At 38.5% G+C, this 17,884-nt stretch overlaps 1 non-coding gene across 1 annotated transcript; it reads left to right on the top strand.

The window, feature by feature from the left end:
* The first annotated feature begins 12,905 nt into the window (after positions 1 to 12,905).
* On the top strand, positions 12,906 to 12,979 carry trnat-agu (transfer RNA threonine (anticodon AGU)). The gene has a single exon. It is a non-coding gene; the product is annotated as a tRNA-Thr (tRNA).
* The last annotated feature ends 4,905 nt before the right edge of the window (positions 12,980 to 17,884 follow it).

Genomic DNA, 17,884 nt, shown 5'->3' with positions numbered 1-17,884 from the left:
CGTCGCGAGACGCCCGCCCTAAGAAGTACAACCGTCCTGCTTTACTTTCCGGCAGGAGATGATTCCCTTAGTAACATAGAATGGGCGGGCCTCGGTGATTTGATGTCAGCGGCATGCAAACTGTAATAGCTTTAGTTCGTCTAAACAAAAAAATAATACACGCACAACCTTTGATGTAAGTATATACAGAATTAAATGGATGGAACTTATTTCAGTATATATATATTTTTTTGTTTACATTTTAATGAGAATTAGCCTCTACAGTATTTCGATTATTGATGGAAGAGGAAAAATAAAAGGAATAAGGTGAGAGGATGTGAATAACAACGGTCACCGAAATTAAACTCATAAAAAATGTTTTAATTATAGTTATTTTTAATTTGCAATGATGAATACAATAAAAAATGCTGCCACCACATCGCATTTAAATACAAAATTGAAAAGAAACTTCATTCAAATTGAACAGACTATAGAATGTATTCATGTATACAAGACTGTTCAAATTTAATTTAGCATGAAAATATTTATTTATAAACATGTGTAAAGGAAATAACTGCACATATTCATTGCCTTGCATATAACGTTTCAAGTTTTTTTCATTACTTTTTTTTTTGTGGTGCGTCCCTATAAATATTGACACTTTGGCAAAGAAGACATAACAACCTCTTTACTACCACAGATGCCACAGTGATTTTAGGCTGCCCAGAAAAGGAATACTACAGAACCTCAACATATCCACCATTAAAAGTATCCTGACAGGGAGTATTACTGCCTGGTTGAGAAATGCCATACAGCAGGACTGCAAGACTCCGCAGAGTATGGTGTGGTCACACGGAATGGGTGTGCATTCTTTACTTCCAGGACGTATGAATTAAGCAATATAAAGCCAGGGCAAAATTATTAGTGATGCCAGCCATTCCAACAATGTCCTCATCTCTGTGCTGTGGTCAGGGAAATGGTACTGTTGCTTTAAGACCAATTCAGAAATGCTGAGGAGAAGTTTCTGTCCACAATTCATCCACATCATAAATGGGGAAAGTGCCTGGACCTGCATGATACCCTATTGCTAATTCCCTTATATTAAGTTATTTATTATTTATGCTGTCATTTGACATACTGATTTTTTTGTTTATTGTCTTTTATATTCTTCTAATGCATAGTATTGGAGCTTAGCAAATTAGCATTTATATATACAGTTAGGTCCATAAATATTTGGACAGAGACAACTTTTTTCTAATTTTGGTTCTGTACATTACCACAATGAATTTTTAATGAAACAACTCAGATGCAGTTGAAGTGCAGACTTTCAGCTTTAATTCAGTGGGGTGAACAAAACGATTGCATAAAAATATGAGGCAACTAAAGCATTTTTTGTAACACAATCCCTTCATTTCAGGGGCTCAAAAGTAATTGGACACATTAAATAACTGGAAATAAAATGTTCATTTCTAATACTTGGTTGAAAACCCTTTGCTGGCAATGACAGCCTGGACATCACCAGATGCTGGGTTTCCTCCTTTTTCAGTTGCTGTTTGTTTGTGGGCCTTTCTGTCCGAAGTTTAGTCTTCAACAAGTGAAACGCATGCTCAATTGGGTTAAGATCAGGTGACTGACTTGGCCATTCAAGAATTTTCCACTTCTTTGCTTTGATAAACTCCTGGGTTGCTTTGGCTGTATGTTTTGGGTCATTGTCCATCTGTATCATGAAACGCCACCGAATCTATTTGACTGCATTTAGCTGGATTTGAGCAAACAGTATGTCTCTGAACACCTCAGAATTCATTCGGCTGCTTCTGTCCTGTGTCACATCATCAATAAACACTAGTGTCCAAGTGCCACTGGCAGCCATGCACGCCCAAGCCATCACACTGCCTCCACCGTGTTTTACAGATGATGTGATATGCTTTGGATAATGAGCTGTTCCACGCCTTCTCCATACTTTTTTCTTGCCATCATTCTGGTAGAGGTTGATCTTGGTTTCATCTGTCCAAAGAATGTTTTTCCAGAACTGTGCTGGCTTTTTTAGATGTTCTTTAGCAAAGTCCAATCTAGCCTTTCTATTCTTGAGGCTTATGAGTGGCTTGCACCTTGCAGTGCACCCTCTGTATTTACTTTCATGCAGTCTTCTATTTATGGTAGACTTGGATATCGATATGCCTACCCCCTGGAGAGTGTTGTTCCCTTGGTTGGCTGTTGTGAAGGGGTTTCTCTTCACCATGGAAATGATTCTGCGATCATCCACCACTGTTGTCTTCCGTGGACGTCCATGTCTTTTTGCGTTGCTGAGTTCACCAGTGCTTGCTTTCTTTCTCAGGATGTACCATACTGTAGATTTTGCCACTTGTAATATTGTAGCAATTTCTCGGATGGGTTTTTTCTGTTTTCGCAGCTTAAAGATGGCTTCTTTCACCTGCATGGAGAGCTCCTTTGACCGCATGTTGTCTGTTCACAGCAAAATCTTCCACATGCAAGCACCACACCTCAAATCAACTCCAGGCCTTTTATCTGCTTAATTGATAATGATATAATGATGGACTTGCCCACACCTTCTCATGAAATAGCCTTTGAGTCAATTGTCCAATTACTTTTCAGCCCCTGAAATGAAGGGATTGTGTTAAAAAAATGCTTTAGTTGCCTCACATTTTTATGCAATCGTTTTGTTCACCCCACTGAATTAAAGCTGAAAGTCTGCACTTCAACTGCATCTGAGTTGTTTCATTTAAAATTCATTGTGGTAATGTACAGAACCAAAATTAGAAAAAAGTTGTCTCTGTCCAAATATTTATGGACCTAACTGTATACATTGTACTGTGTGTATAATTGTTTGTGACAAAAACAATTGTGTTTGATTTGGTTTATTAACAATTTATTTGGCAGACATTTTGGTATCAGAACTTAGCCTGTCCCTGACTACTCTTTTTGATTTACTCAGTGGTGATGCTAATTTACTGGTCCATTAACTACTCTAACTCTCTCTTCTAATATCCTATTCCATTTCAGTGGAAAGGATTCAAAAACTGGCCAGCTTCCATATATTGATGAATGTTCAATGGTCTCTTTTATCAAGGACATCTCCTTTAGCTTGCAATTGGGCCTGACAGGAAGATGTAGTGTGTCACAATGAACAATAAAAAATGGCCTGTTAGATCTGACATCATTATCGAAATAGAAGAAACCTTCAGAACTGAATGTAGCTTGTACAGAGCATATGCCTTTTATCCACTGCAAGGTATATCATTGATTATTTTCTTGGTCCTAGTGTACATACTCACACCAACACACAGAAGCAGAAACATCTACATCACGCTAGACCAACCAGCACAGGCAAGATGCATTAGAACAACAAAGACAACGTATGACAAATCACAGAGCGACATTATCCGAAGATCGGCAGCAGCAAGTCTTGCACTTAGACAGTATACACACAACCTTTCTGAAGAGCAGCGGCAAACTGCCAGAAAACAAGAAACACGACGGGAAAACTACAGGGTGGGCCAGATCTAATTATGCAATTATTGCATTGCATTGCATTAAAAGTTGCATAGTTAGATCTGGACCACCCTATACAAGGATTCCATAACACTGACAATTCAGAACAAGATATTCCCTTTATATTATGGCATAGGTAATTCCCCATCGTTTAGAACACGATTAGAATATTGTATGACTATCGCCAACTCACAACAGCAAACATTTAATAACGTTGGAGTCTATTTGCCAGGCCCTGTTTTTACCCATGTTCAGTTGTACACTACATTTTCCAGTGTTACATCGAAACCCGGGTTAAACGTACAGGTACTTACAGGTTACACACAAAGGAATATTTTCGTTGACAATAACGTTTATGCAACAAATTGCGTTTTCCGACAATTATTATAGACGTCGGTATACTACATTACCTTATGGCCACAATTCACACATACTGACTTACATGTGCCCTGCATTTCCCTTCTTATCCAGTATGTTCTGTTAACCTGTTCATGTTACACTTTGTATTGTAAATATTCCTGCTGTTGTAAGTGACTATAATAACATCCCATACTAATCATGTGACTATTCTAATATTGAGTCCTCTCACAAGTTACTACTTATTAAAATAATCTCCTTTCTTACTGTAACGTGTGGTGTTCTTCTTTCCCTCATCATCATTTAGTTAATGCTTTTATTCTTGTGAAATTTTTGCAAGCACGATTTGCTAGTCATTGATTATTTTCTTGGTCCTAGTGCAGTCACTAAAATATCAGCAGCATGACTGCTAGGCTTTTAGTGGCACACAAGACCTTCACTGCAGCTTGTAACACTATGAAGTAGCCCTGTACTTCATCTGATAACAAATGCGAATATCAGAATTGAACTAACATCTCTGCAGACTCCTACAAAAAAGGTGGCGCAAAATGGATACCCAAGTTCAAACAAAGGATCACGTCAGAAAGAGAAAGCGTGCACTCCAATTCAAAAAGAATCCTCCACTTGAACCTGGAGCAATAACAGCAGCAACTCCAAGCAACATTGGATATCATCCTTAAAGTCTTGGTATCATAAAGCTGTTTATCTGTGTCAAGATGAATAAGAACTCGAACGACCTGGTAAACAACCAGCCATTTCTTTGTTTTATGTTAGTCTCGTCCATCTTGCCTTCTGTCTTCTATGCTGATATATGTGCAGCTATAATAATAATAATAATAATAAATTTTATTTATATTGCACTTTATATTTTAGCAATCCCAAAGTGCTACAGAGTAAAAATAGAATAATAAAATAAAAAAAAGAACAGAAGAGTCTATCATGTTTATATAATCCTTGTGTTTATCAAGAAATTATATTATTCTGATTCTTAAAATGAGTATACTTGTCTAACAGCTGGAGACCACCTCCTACAGTGAAAAACAAGGAAAATAAAGTAGAAGCCTTGTGAATTATTTAATTAGTTACTGGCATTACCTTTTGTAAAACTGATAATTAATTAACCAAGCTAAAATTCTCTTCTCTTTCCTTTATTATAGAGTGGGCAAGTTAAAATTATTTACTTTCCTACACACCCTAGATCAGGGGTCCTCAATCACGGTCCTGGAGGGCCGCAGTGGCTGCAGGTTTTTGTTCCAACCCAGTTGCTTAATAAGAAGCCCTTATTGCTCAAGTAACACTTCTGCTTCACTGTAGTTGTCTCGCTCGTTAAGATATTGAACACTTATTGCTTATTTTAGTCTTAAACAGCTGTATTTTTGGTTTTTAATTGCTCCTACTTACCAATAACATGAAAATGACAAAAGAGACCAGTATTTCTCCATTTAGCTTGTTACCATTGACACCTCTGTGTGTATTTATCATGCAGTATTGGGTTTAATGAAATACTTGGAAGGAAAGCAAAGAGAAAAAAGTAAAGGACTGAGATTTACTCATCCATTTTAGCCTTCAGATCATTTGGATGATATCCTTAAGACCTTAGAAAGGGGAAGAAAATATAGGATATGAGAATTACCTGACATAGCAGAGTTAAAGCACTAACAAGCCATGAAATTAAATTATTGGCAAGAATTGCGTTATAATTAAGCAACCAGGTTAGAACAAAAACCTGCAGCCACTGCAGCCCTCCAGGACTGTGATAAAGGACTCCTGCACTAGATGGACATTTCCAGCCGATTGATTTGCAGATACTCACTTATGTAGCCAGCATCTCACACTAATGCAAAAGTATTATAAGAATACACGTTAAACAGCACAGTTGCTTTTGCTAATAATGTCATTCATGTTAAGTTCAAAGCAGATAATGCCATAGTTACTGTTCCTTATAAAACATTGGAATGAGGAGCTGCCTTTGTTGTTGCAGATGCAACCAACTATGATCCAATCATCATCCCTTTGCTTCAGTAGTTGTCAGCAGCAAGGAGTCACTCAGGTTGACAGCCCCTTTCTCTCTGGTTGTCTTCCCTGAGATGGTAGAGTTGAGATGCGAATATAGGAATTTGAAATCAAGAGCTGCCATTTTTATAGCTTAACTAAAGAAAATCTCAATTAGCCAGGTGCAGATCTATTCTTTTAGCTTATGACCCAACTTTTCTATACAGTGGCTGTCCATCCTTTCTGTATGCTCCACCTGTTAGAAATGTAGTGTCATCTTATAGCCACTTGTATCCATAAATACATTCAATACTGTTACCCATTGTCTTTTTCTCAAGCATGTTGAGATGGAAATTGCTTCATTCAGTCATGAAGACACCACGGTGACTCTCTTTCAGTCAGGTGTCTTTGCCTTTTTGTCCATTACCTATTGTTATACTTACACACTTAACACAGCTACATTCTCTTTCTCAATGCAATTCAAGGACACAGATGGACAAAGCTGGCGCCAGTGACACTGGGTACATGGTCAAACACAACCCTGGACAACTCTAGTAATATTGAATATTAAATATTCCATTAGTCAGAATATTTCTTTGAGTTTTGCAGTTGAAATAGTTGAATAACGTTCCTGGACTCCTTGAGGTAGCCCATTTTTATTTTCTTTAAATCAGCAGACTAATTCAGAATAAAGGGGTAAAACCTATGCCAGCTGCTCTAACTAGATAAAATCCATCCATCCATGTTCCAACCCGCTGAATCCGAACACAGGGTCACGGGGGTCTGCTGGAGCCAATCCCAGCCAACTTAGGAACCAACCCCGGGCAGGGTGCCAACCCACTGCAGGACACACACAAACACACACTAGGGACAATTTAGAATCCACTTAACCTGCATGTCTTTGGACTGTGGGAGGAAACCGGAGTGCCCAAAGGAAAACCACGCAGACACAGGGAGAACATGGAAACTCCACGCAGGGAGGACCTGGGAAGTGAACCCAGATCTCCTAACTGCGAGGCAGCAGCACTACCACTGCGCCACCCACTAGATAAAATATTTCTTATATAATGGAATTCTATTATAGGAGAATATTCTTTTTCTTATGTTATATTAATATTTAATGCAAATGAAGATGGCCTGTGCTTTGTGACTAACCACAACTTGAGCTACAGATATGTTAAATAATTAAACTGTATACCTGCATTGCATACCTTGACAATGGTGTAGCTTGAGTTCAATGAAATTAAGGATTTACATAGGAATATCATATATCACTTTAAACTTCACTGTTGTTATGTGGGACAGTGGTATCATTCATCCATCTATCCATTTACTAAACCAGTCCATCCATCTTTTAACATATAAGTCAGATTTTTGGGTGTTGGGGAGCCACAGACTATTCGAGTAGCATTAGGCACAAAGCAGGAACCAAACCTAGAAACATATAAAAAATGCAGATTTGTTTAATTTTTTTGTACTGTTGCTGAAAACTACTCTTAACTTTGTCCTTTTTCATGTTTTTATTGTTTTTCTTTTAAAAATTTACATTTTAATTTTGATAGGAATGCAGGAGTTCACATTTAACTACAATTTATGCAAATAATGCCTCATTCCAAAATGATTTGGCAGCTATTTCATCTCAATACACTGCTTTTGTAAAAAGAACGTCTATGCCAAAATAAAATTAAATATTATTTTAAGATGTCACTGCTCATTTTACATTCCAGGACTTCAATTTTATTGCGACTGGGACTCTGGTAGGGACCAAGGCTGCATGCAGTGGAATGTTGTACAGGAATGGACTTGGGCAGTAAGAAGGATACTATAACAGACAATGCACTGGCAGTGGGGACCTTGCCAGTACAACTATGCTGCCACGAGCAGCAGATGCTAGCTGCCAAAGGTATAGTATTCCAATGAACTAACTGGTAAGTGTGCTTTCAAGGATATGGAAGGTATGTTCCTGGAGGGAATAAGGATACACACTCACAGGATGTCCTAGAACAATCAAACCATCATTAAATAGGATTGGAGGACCGCTGCTAAATGTTTGGGGCCACCAAACCTCTTAGTTATTCAGGGTCCTTTTAAAGTGCCAGTAATCAAAGAACTGGGTTGAGAATGGTCAATGGGAAGAGATATTATATTAAATCAGATCTGTGGCTCCAAACTAGTTATCATTATGGACCTGGCCCTTTAGAAAGATTCTGGGATTCAGGACTGCAGGTTCTGGATCTACTAGAAGCAATTCTACCTCGATGGCTCCAGAAGCTATGGATATCATAGAACAATCAAACCATCACTAAGAACTGGGTTGAAAAGGTCAATGGGGAAAGATTCTGAAGTAACTCACATATGTAACTCCTAAATACTTATCATTATGGAGGGTGCTGGGATTCAGGACTATAGGAGCCTTGGTCTACTAGAAGCAATTCTACTTAGATGGCCCCAGAAGCCTTCTATCATTTTTAACCTTCTGGGAATGGCTCTTAGAGGGCTAGGACCACTAGTAAAGTATCAGATGTTAAAAGTATTATCAAATTTGTGATTAGCAACCATGGAATAGGACACAACAACACTCCACATTACCGATCCCCTTTGTGTAAAGGAGTAACTTTGACCAGTTGTACTCCGTGAAAGGGTGAATCCCAGCAGCAGGTCGATGTAGCATGCACAGCTTCAAGTGCTTCTGATCATTTCACCTGCAGAAACCTGTTGGTTTACTCTTTTATTATAATGGTTAATTTCATACACAAAATACAGTCCAAAAATTGAATACAATTTTGTTTTTTTTTTTCAGGTCTTGAGGGCCAAAAATAGGGAAGTTGCAGTAAATATCCAGGATACCAGTTCATGCAGCACTACAACCCTGATTACAAGTTTAATTCTTGGAGATTTCTACAGTTTTATTCTGTTGTTGTTGTGGAACTCTTATCTTTGATGATTTTTAGCTTTCTTCATCCCTTTTCATAGAACTCCAAAAAAGGTGATATGTAACTTAGCGTTTATGAGCCAAATAAAAAGACCAGAAAGAGGAGCGATCCTTCATTCGATGTTGGTGCGTCTTCTCTCCTGCAGTGACTTCTTTGTCTGCTACAGTGGTGTGAAAAACTATTTGCCCCCTTCCTGATTTCTTATTCTTTTGCATGTTTGTCACACAAAATTTTTCTGATCATCAAACACATTTAACCATTAGTCAAATATAACACAAGTAAACACAAAATGCAGTTTTTAAATGATGGTTTTTATTATTTAGGGAGAAAAAAAATCCAAACCTACATGGCCCTGTGTGAAAAAGTAATTGCCCCCTTGTTAAAAAATAACCTAACTGTGGTGTATCACACCTGAGTTCAATTTCCGTAGCCACCCCCAGGCCTGATTACTGCCACACCTGTTTCAATCAAGAAATCACTTAAATAGGAGCTGCCTGACACAGAGAAGTAGACCAAAAGCACTTCAAAAGCTAGACATCATGCCAAGATCCAAAGAAATTCAGGAACAAATGAGAACAGAAGTAATTGAGATCTATCAGTCTGGTAAAGGTTATAAAGCCATTTCTAAAGCTTTGGGACTCCAGCAAACCACAGTGAGAGCCATTATCCACAAATGGCAAAAACATGGAACAGTGGTGAACCTTCCCAGGAGTGGCCGGCCGACCAAAATTACCCCAAGAGCGCAGAGACGACTCATCCGAGAGGTCACAAAACACCCCAGGACAACGTCTAAAGAACTGCAGGCCTCACTTGCCTCAATTAAGGTCAGTGTTCACGACTCCACCATAAGAAAGAGACTGGGCAAAAACGGCCTGCATGGCAGATTTCCAAGACGCAAACCACTGTTAAGCAAAAAGAACATTAGGGCTCGTCTCAATTTTGCTAAGAAACATCTCAATGATTGCCAAGACTTTTGGGAAAATACCTTGTGGACTGATGAGTCAAAAGTTGAACTTTTTGGAAGGCAAATGTCCCGTTACATCTGGCATAAAAGGAACACAGCATTTCAGAAAAAGAAAATCATACCAACAGTAAAATATGGTGGTGGTAGTGTGATGGTCTGGGGTTGTTTTGCTGCTTCAGGACCTGGAAGGCTTGCTGTGATAGATGGAACCATGAATTCTACTGTCTACCAAAAAATCCTGAAGGAGAATGTCCGGCCATCTGTTCGTCAACTCAAGCTGAAGCGATCTTGGGTGCTGCAACAGGACAATGATCCAAAACACACCAGCAAATCCACCTCTGAATGGCTGAAGAAAAACAAAATGAAGACTTTGGAGTGGCCTAGTCAAAGTCCTGACCTGAATCCAATTGAGATGCTATGGCATGACCTTAAAAAGGCGGTTCATGCTAGAAAACCCTCAAATAAAGCTGAATTACAACAATTTTGCAAAGATGAGTGGGCCAAAATTCCCCCAGAGCGCTGTAAAAGACTCATTGCAAGTTATCGCAAACGCTTGATTGCAGTTATTGCTGCTAAGGGTGGCCCAACCAGTTATTAGGTTCAGGGGGCAATTACTTTTTCACACAGGGCCATGTAGGTTTGGATTTTTTTTTCTCCCTAAATAATAAAAACCACCATTTACAAACTGCATTTTGTGTTTACTTGTGTTATATTTGACTAATGGTTAAATGTGTTTGATGATCAGATACATTTTGTGTGACAAACATGCAAAAGAATAAGAAATCAGGAAGGGGGCAAATAGTTTTTCACACCACTGTATATTGTTGCTCTTCAGTGATTCCACTGGTCTTCACGTCGTTCCTAAAGTGGCTAGAAGCGCTAATATCAGCCCACTTCTACTTTACAAAGAGGAGAGTGTTTCCCAATCTCCGTTCTAAAATGCCACCACAGCCTAGACACTTTGCCCTCCTAATCATTCTCTGGCCCGAACTGGCTATAACTATCTCTTTCACTCCCAATAGCTAATGTGAGGTGAGTGTACTGGCGCAAGAACGTCTGCCGTTGCATCATCCAGGTGCATATTGGTGGAGGCTGAAGAGCCTCCATGTAAAGCGCTTTGAGTAATGAGAAAAAAACACGATATAAATGGATTGTCTTTTTCTTCTTAGTGACAAGTCCGCGTTTTTGCCAACATTACAAACACTTGCAGCAATTAGCTATCCAGCACACACCTCTAAACTACTTCAACCTCGCGATTATAAATAAGCCTACCCAATCAGACCTAAATCAAAAGCTTTAAAAAAAATAAGTCCAAGTTAATTAACATACGTAGGGAACGACTTGAGCAGGAGCCCAATAGGTCATGTCCTGTCATTTTTCCAATTAATTAATTCAGACTTGGGTTACGCGTAGTGAGGGCGGGTCTTTAGGGCCGAAACCCCCGTAATGCTGCGAGGAAAAAAAGTAGTATGAGGTTGACGCAAAAGTGGCAGTTGTGCTGAAGACTATACTAGATACTTTAAAAAATGACTCGAACGAAATACATCAATATAGACAGTGATAGTGACTTTACACATTGTGATGCGCAGTTTCCGCCACTAACGGTTTTACGTCTCAGCCGAAGGACCATGCTGTTTTTACAGCACAATGTCCCGCTTATCTAGAGGGCGAGCGCCTTCTGCTGGTCTCCTTAATACCTCCCCCGGCAGCAACCGAGCTTTGTTCATCTCCCGTTCAAGTAGCCTGAACATGCATAGCTTGGGGTGGATCAACTGTTCTGTTTTTCTCTCGGAAATGCAAAACGGGGCCCCCTATGTGTGCACCTGAATAATTCTAATAGTCGATCCGGCCATTCTCTGTTCAACCTCACAATCGTGGATTTTATCAGTTAACTGTAATACAATACCACCTATTCACATATGCCTGTTAATATACTGACGTTAACTCTTAAAAATAATGGTCCTTTAATGGCATTTTATGGTTCTTTACTGGGTTGTGTGGTTCCTCGTAGAACCATTGCTTGATAGTCTGGGAAGGGTTCTCTGCGTATGAAGTTCGTTCTTTGTGCTTATCAAACGTTTATATATCTAGAAAAACTGAAATCTTTAATGTATGGTAGGATACCTAGCAGGACACTAATAAATTAAGAAAATCTGCGCTTAGTCTGTGCTATTGTAAACAAGAGTCCTTTTCAAATCATGACTTATTGGTATTTCACAAATATGTCACCATCTTTTATGGTTATGTGGAGTATAGAACCTGTTACGGATCCAAATAAATAAAGGATCCTTCTGGAACCTTCATGTGGATCGGTCCTTTAGGAAACAAAATGGTTCCCCTGTGACTCTGAAGAACTGATCTGGCACCTTTATTTTTATTAGTGTTTAGATGAGGTTAAATACAAAATCTCTGTATAGCGTCGGTGCCAATTCCAGTGTGTTTTCACCTAAAAAAGAAAAAAGAGAAATGAATAAAATTTATCTCGTACAAAAGAAAATAAAAATGTGCACGTCCCTTTAAAAAAATGGAAAAGTTGGGGTTAGGTACGAAAGGTATTGAAAATAGCTAACATTTCGTTCAAGGGTCATATGACTTCAGAGCGTCTTAAAATAGTCATTGAGTTTATCTTTGGATTTTCGTCGTTTCCAAAATTCTTAGAGCATTACATTACAACAATCATGTTACGAAGTCACGATTATATAAACATAAGAGTATCACGTTAATTTAAAAATAACATTGAAAATGATGCTTTTTTCTTTTCTATAGCACGACTCGATTTTTAGAACCATTCCTCAACAAATGAAGAACAGCACCGCCTTCTGGTACACATGTAAATTACAGCCAGATATAACGAATACAAAACGTGCTTGGAGAAGCAAATAAACACATTTACACATTTCCGTCTATTTTAGAACTATCGGGGGGTTGTTAAAATTCGTTAATTTATATTAGTTAAGGAGAGGTCTAGAACCAATTGGTAAGGTATAAATGTCTCGTTACTTATGTCGTATGATTGTGCTTCAAAATCTGATTTATTCAATCATAGACAGGTTTTCTAAGCGGAGTCAGACTAGGAAATTAGCACTTTACATACTTAAACATGATCGATCAGGGAAACAACAATGTGTTTAATATATATTAGACTTACGATTCAAGCCCTTTCGCAACGCGGCGCCGTGGCTTAGTTGGTTAAAGCGCCTGTCTAGTAAACAGGAGATCCTGGGTTCGAATCCCAGCGGTGCCTTTTCCCCTCGACACAAATATTGTTTATATTTAAGGAATATTTTAAAATAGATCATTCAGGTCCACTAATTTTGCATCTATAATTATATTCTTGCGTCATAAATACGCAATACATCAAATGCTTCTTAAATGTGCGATTTCTGCTGTCAGGTATACCCTGCTCTCTTAACGACTGGCTAATTCTAATCTATAAACGAATACAAGATTAAAAAAGGAAAGAAAGCAGACGTAAATCTGAGCACTGCTTATTAATTAAAAAATGAAATCAAAACCCTTCAAACGCAGTTTAAACAACACCTTAATGAAGTACAGCAGTAAGAAAACAGGAAAATGTCAAGCTTAAAAAAATCCAAATAGCTGTGCCACTTAATTAATTTGAGTATTGCTTAACACAACCCAAATTGCACTTTCATCAGTTGCAGGTACTTTTACGCTAATCATTTAACAGTTATCAAAATATAAATACACTGATTATCGAAAGTAGAGAGTGGGTGTAGTTTGAACAGGTAATTAAAAATAAATCAGATACTTGCAACTATCTGATGGAGAATTGGTAACTCATGTGGCACATGCTCCAGACACCGAGGGGGCCAATCACAAACCGGACACCACACAAACTTCTGAATCCCCCACACCCCCCACTAGGCTAAGGGCTGCCTATGGGCTCCGACCAGCACTGTTTCTAGACTACAGTCTAATTTCAAAGTTGTACATGTTAGACTTACATGGCAATTTTAAGTTTTCTCCATAGCATGCAAATGCTGTTAGAATTGTCTGTACCTTACTTTGGCACTGTATTGGTAAAAGCAGGATCATAAATGGATGGGTGGATAACTGACCGATATGATATCTGAGTAATGTAAAAACAGTGCCTTCAGACAGTGATTAGAAAGAGCCAGTGTAAGAGATTTACACAAACTAATAAGATAAGATAAAATAAGATAAGAACTTTATTCATCCCGAGGGAAATTCTTATGTCATTGGCATGTTCAGTGCAACAAGAGAAATAAAGATAGTATAATGAAGATTTAACGACTTATGCTTTCTTTCAATCATTCAATGGAATTTCTACTTTTCTCTATTTCCTGGCATGTTAGAAACTCTCGGAAGTGTCCAGTATGAGATATTATGCTCAGTCGTAGAATAAAAATCACATTTTGCAAACAGTTAACGCATGCTTCATAGTATCAATAACAGATTAGTTCAAAAGAACTCCTTCCGCCAAACCTCCAAACTGTCTTGTGCTTGGCAGTAAAACATTTCCTGATTAACCTCCAATCCACATTTTCATTTGATAGCTCAATCTAGTTTTAGGATATAATCATACTGGTATGGACTTTTTCCTTGTTTTGAGTGGACGACTCCAAGTAGCTACAGTAGCTCTCAACTTTATGTTGTAAAATAGGACAGAAAAGGTATATAGTGAACCTGTAGGGAAATCAATTGAAAAGAGTGGATGCATTTAAATATCTAGGAATCAGTGGTAGCCCAAGATAGAAAATTTGATGCAGGGATAACCTACAGAGGGGGCTGGGCGGTCTCATGGTCTGGAACCCCTACAGATTTTTTTTTTTTCTCTCCAGCCGTCTGGAATTTTTTTTTTGTTTTGTTTTTTCTGTCCCCCCTGGCCATCAGACCTTACTCTTTTTCTATGTTAATTAGTGTTTTCTTATTTTAATTCTTACTTTGTCTTTTATTTTTCTTTTCTTCATCATGTAAAGCATTTTGAGCTACATTATTTGTATGAAAATGTGCTATATAAATAAATGTTGTTGTTGTTGTTGTAGAGTGCAGTGTGGATCGAACAACTGGAAGAAGGTATCCGGAGTATTGCGTGTTCTAAGAATTAAGGCAAAGGTTAAAGGTAAGTCTTTTAAGGCAGTGGTAAGACCAGCAATGATTTATGGAGATGAGACAAGGGCAGTAAAGGGAGCGCAGGAGAGGACATTATGTGGCAGAAATGAGACAGTTGAGATGTATCTGTGGAGTTACAAAAAAGGACAGGATAAGGAATGAGACAATTAGAGGTACAACAAACATGGGAGAGATATGTAACAAAGTACAGGAAAGTAGGTAGAAGTGGTATGGACGATGAATATGTGGGCAAAACAGTGATGGGAATGGAAGTACAGGAGAACAGAAAGTGAGGGAGGCCAAAGCGGAGAAGGATGGATAAAGTAAAAGAAGATCTGAGGGAAAAGGGCAGGGCTGGATTTATATGAAAAGAGGCCCTAGGCTATTCCACTTATGAGGCCCTTTCACCTTCCATTTTTAAGTTTGTAAATTACATGAGAGATAATAAAATTTTGCTAACAATTTGAATGTAGGCCCCTCTTGATCTTGAGGCCCTAGGCTGAAGCCTAGTTAGCCTATAGGAAAATCCGGCCCTGGAAAAGGGTCTGACTGGGGAGGAAGTGAAGGACCAAGCTGTATGGAGAAGGTTGATCAGACACATCCATCCTCATATAAGTGGGAAAAGATGAAGAGGAAGAACAAGAAGAAGCAAGTCTTCTATGGCAATGAATCTTATGATCTGCAAAGATAATGAATCTTACATAGATTTTAAAAAAATGTCATAAACTAACCACTATAACATACAATACCATGTCATGGTTTATACGTACAAAATTAGAACAAACCCAATTTTTTGAAAAGTGTAATTCTCTCATCCTGTCTCAATTTGCACACAGCCTTCTTTTTAAGAAAAAAGTGAACATTTCATGAGGTGCATTCAATTAATATCTTGCTTAATCTAAGTTTTTTAAAAATTAGAATCAATGGCTTTTCAAAAGCTGAACTTGTATCAAACATATCAGATGTGAACCCACCTACACATGCAATACCACCCTGAAGTATATCCAAGGTGTGATACGCAGAGCATAATTATAAGTGAACATCTATACTGTACATCCAACAGACAATTTCACTTGTAAACCGTAACTCATTAGTGTTGTAGATGCGCAAAATATACATATAACTGAAAAATAATAATATGAACAGATATAATGATTATTGCATTCTTGTTAAAAGGGAGCACATCATTCTGGAAATGTAGATTATCCCAGCTATTAACATTCATGTACAGTGGTGTGAAAAACTATTTGCCCCTTCCTGATTTCTTATTCTTTTGCATGTTTGTCACACAAAATGTTTCTGATCATCAAACACATTTAACCATTAGTCAAATATAACACAAGTAAACACAAAATGCAGTTTTTAAATGATGGTTTTTATTATTTAGGGAGAAAAAAAATCCAAACCTACATGGCCCTGTGTGAAAAAGTAATTGCCCCCTTGTTAAAAAATAACCTAACTGTGGTGTATCACACCTGAGTTCAATTTCCGTAGCCACCCCCAGGCCTGATTACTGCCACACCTGTTTCAATCAAGAAATCACTTAAATAGGAGCTGCCTGATACAGAGAAGTAGACCAAAAGCACCTCAAAAGCTAGACATCATGCCAAGATCCAAAGAAATTCAGGAACAAATGAGAACAGAAGTAATTGAGATCTATCAGTCTGGTAAAGGTTATAAAGCCATTTCTAAAGCTTTGGGACTCCAGCGAACCACAGTGAGAGCCATTATCCACAAATGGCAAAAACATGGAACAGTGGTGAACCTTCCCAGGAGTGGCCGGCCGACCAAAATTACCCCAAGAGCGCAGAGACGACTCATCCGAGAGGTCACAAAAGACCCCAGGACAACGTCTAAAGAACTGCAGGCCTCACTTGCCTCAATTAAGGTCAGTGTTCATGACTCCACCATAAGAAAGAGACTGGGCAAAAACGGCCTGCATGGCAGATTTCCAAGACGCAAACCACTGTTAAGCAAAAAGAACATTAGGGCTCGTCTCAATTTTGCTAAGAAACATCTCAATGATTGCCAAGACTTTTGGGAAAATACCTTGTGGACTGATGAGACAAAAGTTGAACTTTTTGGAAGGCAAATGTCCTGTTACATCTGGCGTAAAAGGAACACAGCATTTCAGAAAAAGAACATCATACCAACAGTAAAATATGGTGGTGGTAGTGTGATGGTCTGGGGTTGTTTTGCTGCTTCAGGACCTGGAAGGCTTGCTGTGATAGATGGAACCATGAATTCTACTGTCTACCAAAAAATCCTGAAGGAGAATGTCCGGCCATCTGTTCGTCAACTCAAGCTGAAGCGATCTTGGGTGCTGCAACAGGACAATGACCCAAAACACACCAGCAAATCCACCTCTGAATGGCTGAAGAAAAACAAAATGAAGACTTTGGAGTGGCCTAGTCAAAGTCCTGACCTGAATCCAATTGAGATGCTATGGCATGACCTTAAAAAGGCGGTTCATGCTAGAAAGCCCTCAAATAAAGCTGAATTACAACAATTTTGCAAAGATGAATGGGCCAAAATTCCTCCAGAGCGCTGTAAAAGACTCATTGCAAGTTATCGCAAACGCCTGATTGCAGTTATTGCTGCTAAGGGTGGCCCAACCAGTTATTAGGTTCAGGGGGCAATTACTTTTTCACACAGGGCCATGTAGGTTTGGATTTTTTTTTCTCCCTAAATAATAAAAACCACCATTTACAAACTGCATTTTGTGTTTACTTGTGTTATATTTGACTAATGGTTAAATGTGTTTGATGATCAGAAACATTTTGTGTGACAAACATGCAAAAGAATAAGAAATCAGGAAGGGGGCAAATAGTTTTTCACACCACTGTATATGGAAAGAATACTCTCTATGTAAAGCACTTTGTGTAGGTTAAAACGGTGCAATAAAAATATCACGTCATGGCATTTTCTAATCTGCTTAATCCACCCCAGGGGCGCACAGGGTGCTGGAGCCACTCTAGCTAGCACAGAACAAATGGCACCAGGCCATCACAATGCAAACACACACACACACACACAGAGCTGGACTAACCAT

This window comes from Erpetoichthys calabaricus, chromosome 6, assembly GCF_900747795.2.
Source record: "Erpetoichthys calabaricus chromosome 6, fErpCal1.3, whole genome shotgun sequence".
NCBI classification, from domain to species: domain Eukaryota; kingdom Metazoa; phylum Chordata; class Cladistia; order Polypteriformes; family Polypteridae; genus Erpetoichthys; species Erpetoichthys calabaricus.
Note: the sequence above shows the minus strand (reverse complement) of the source record. Positions and strands in the feature narration are given on the sequence as shown.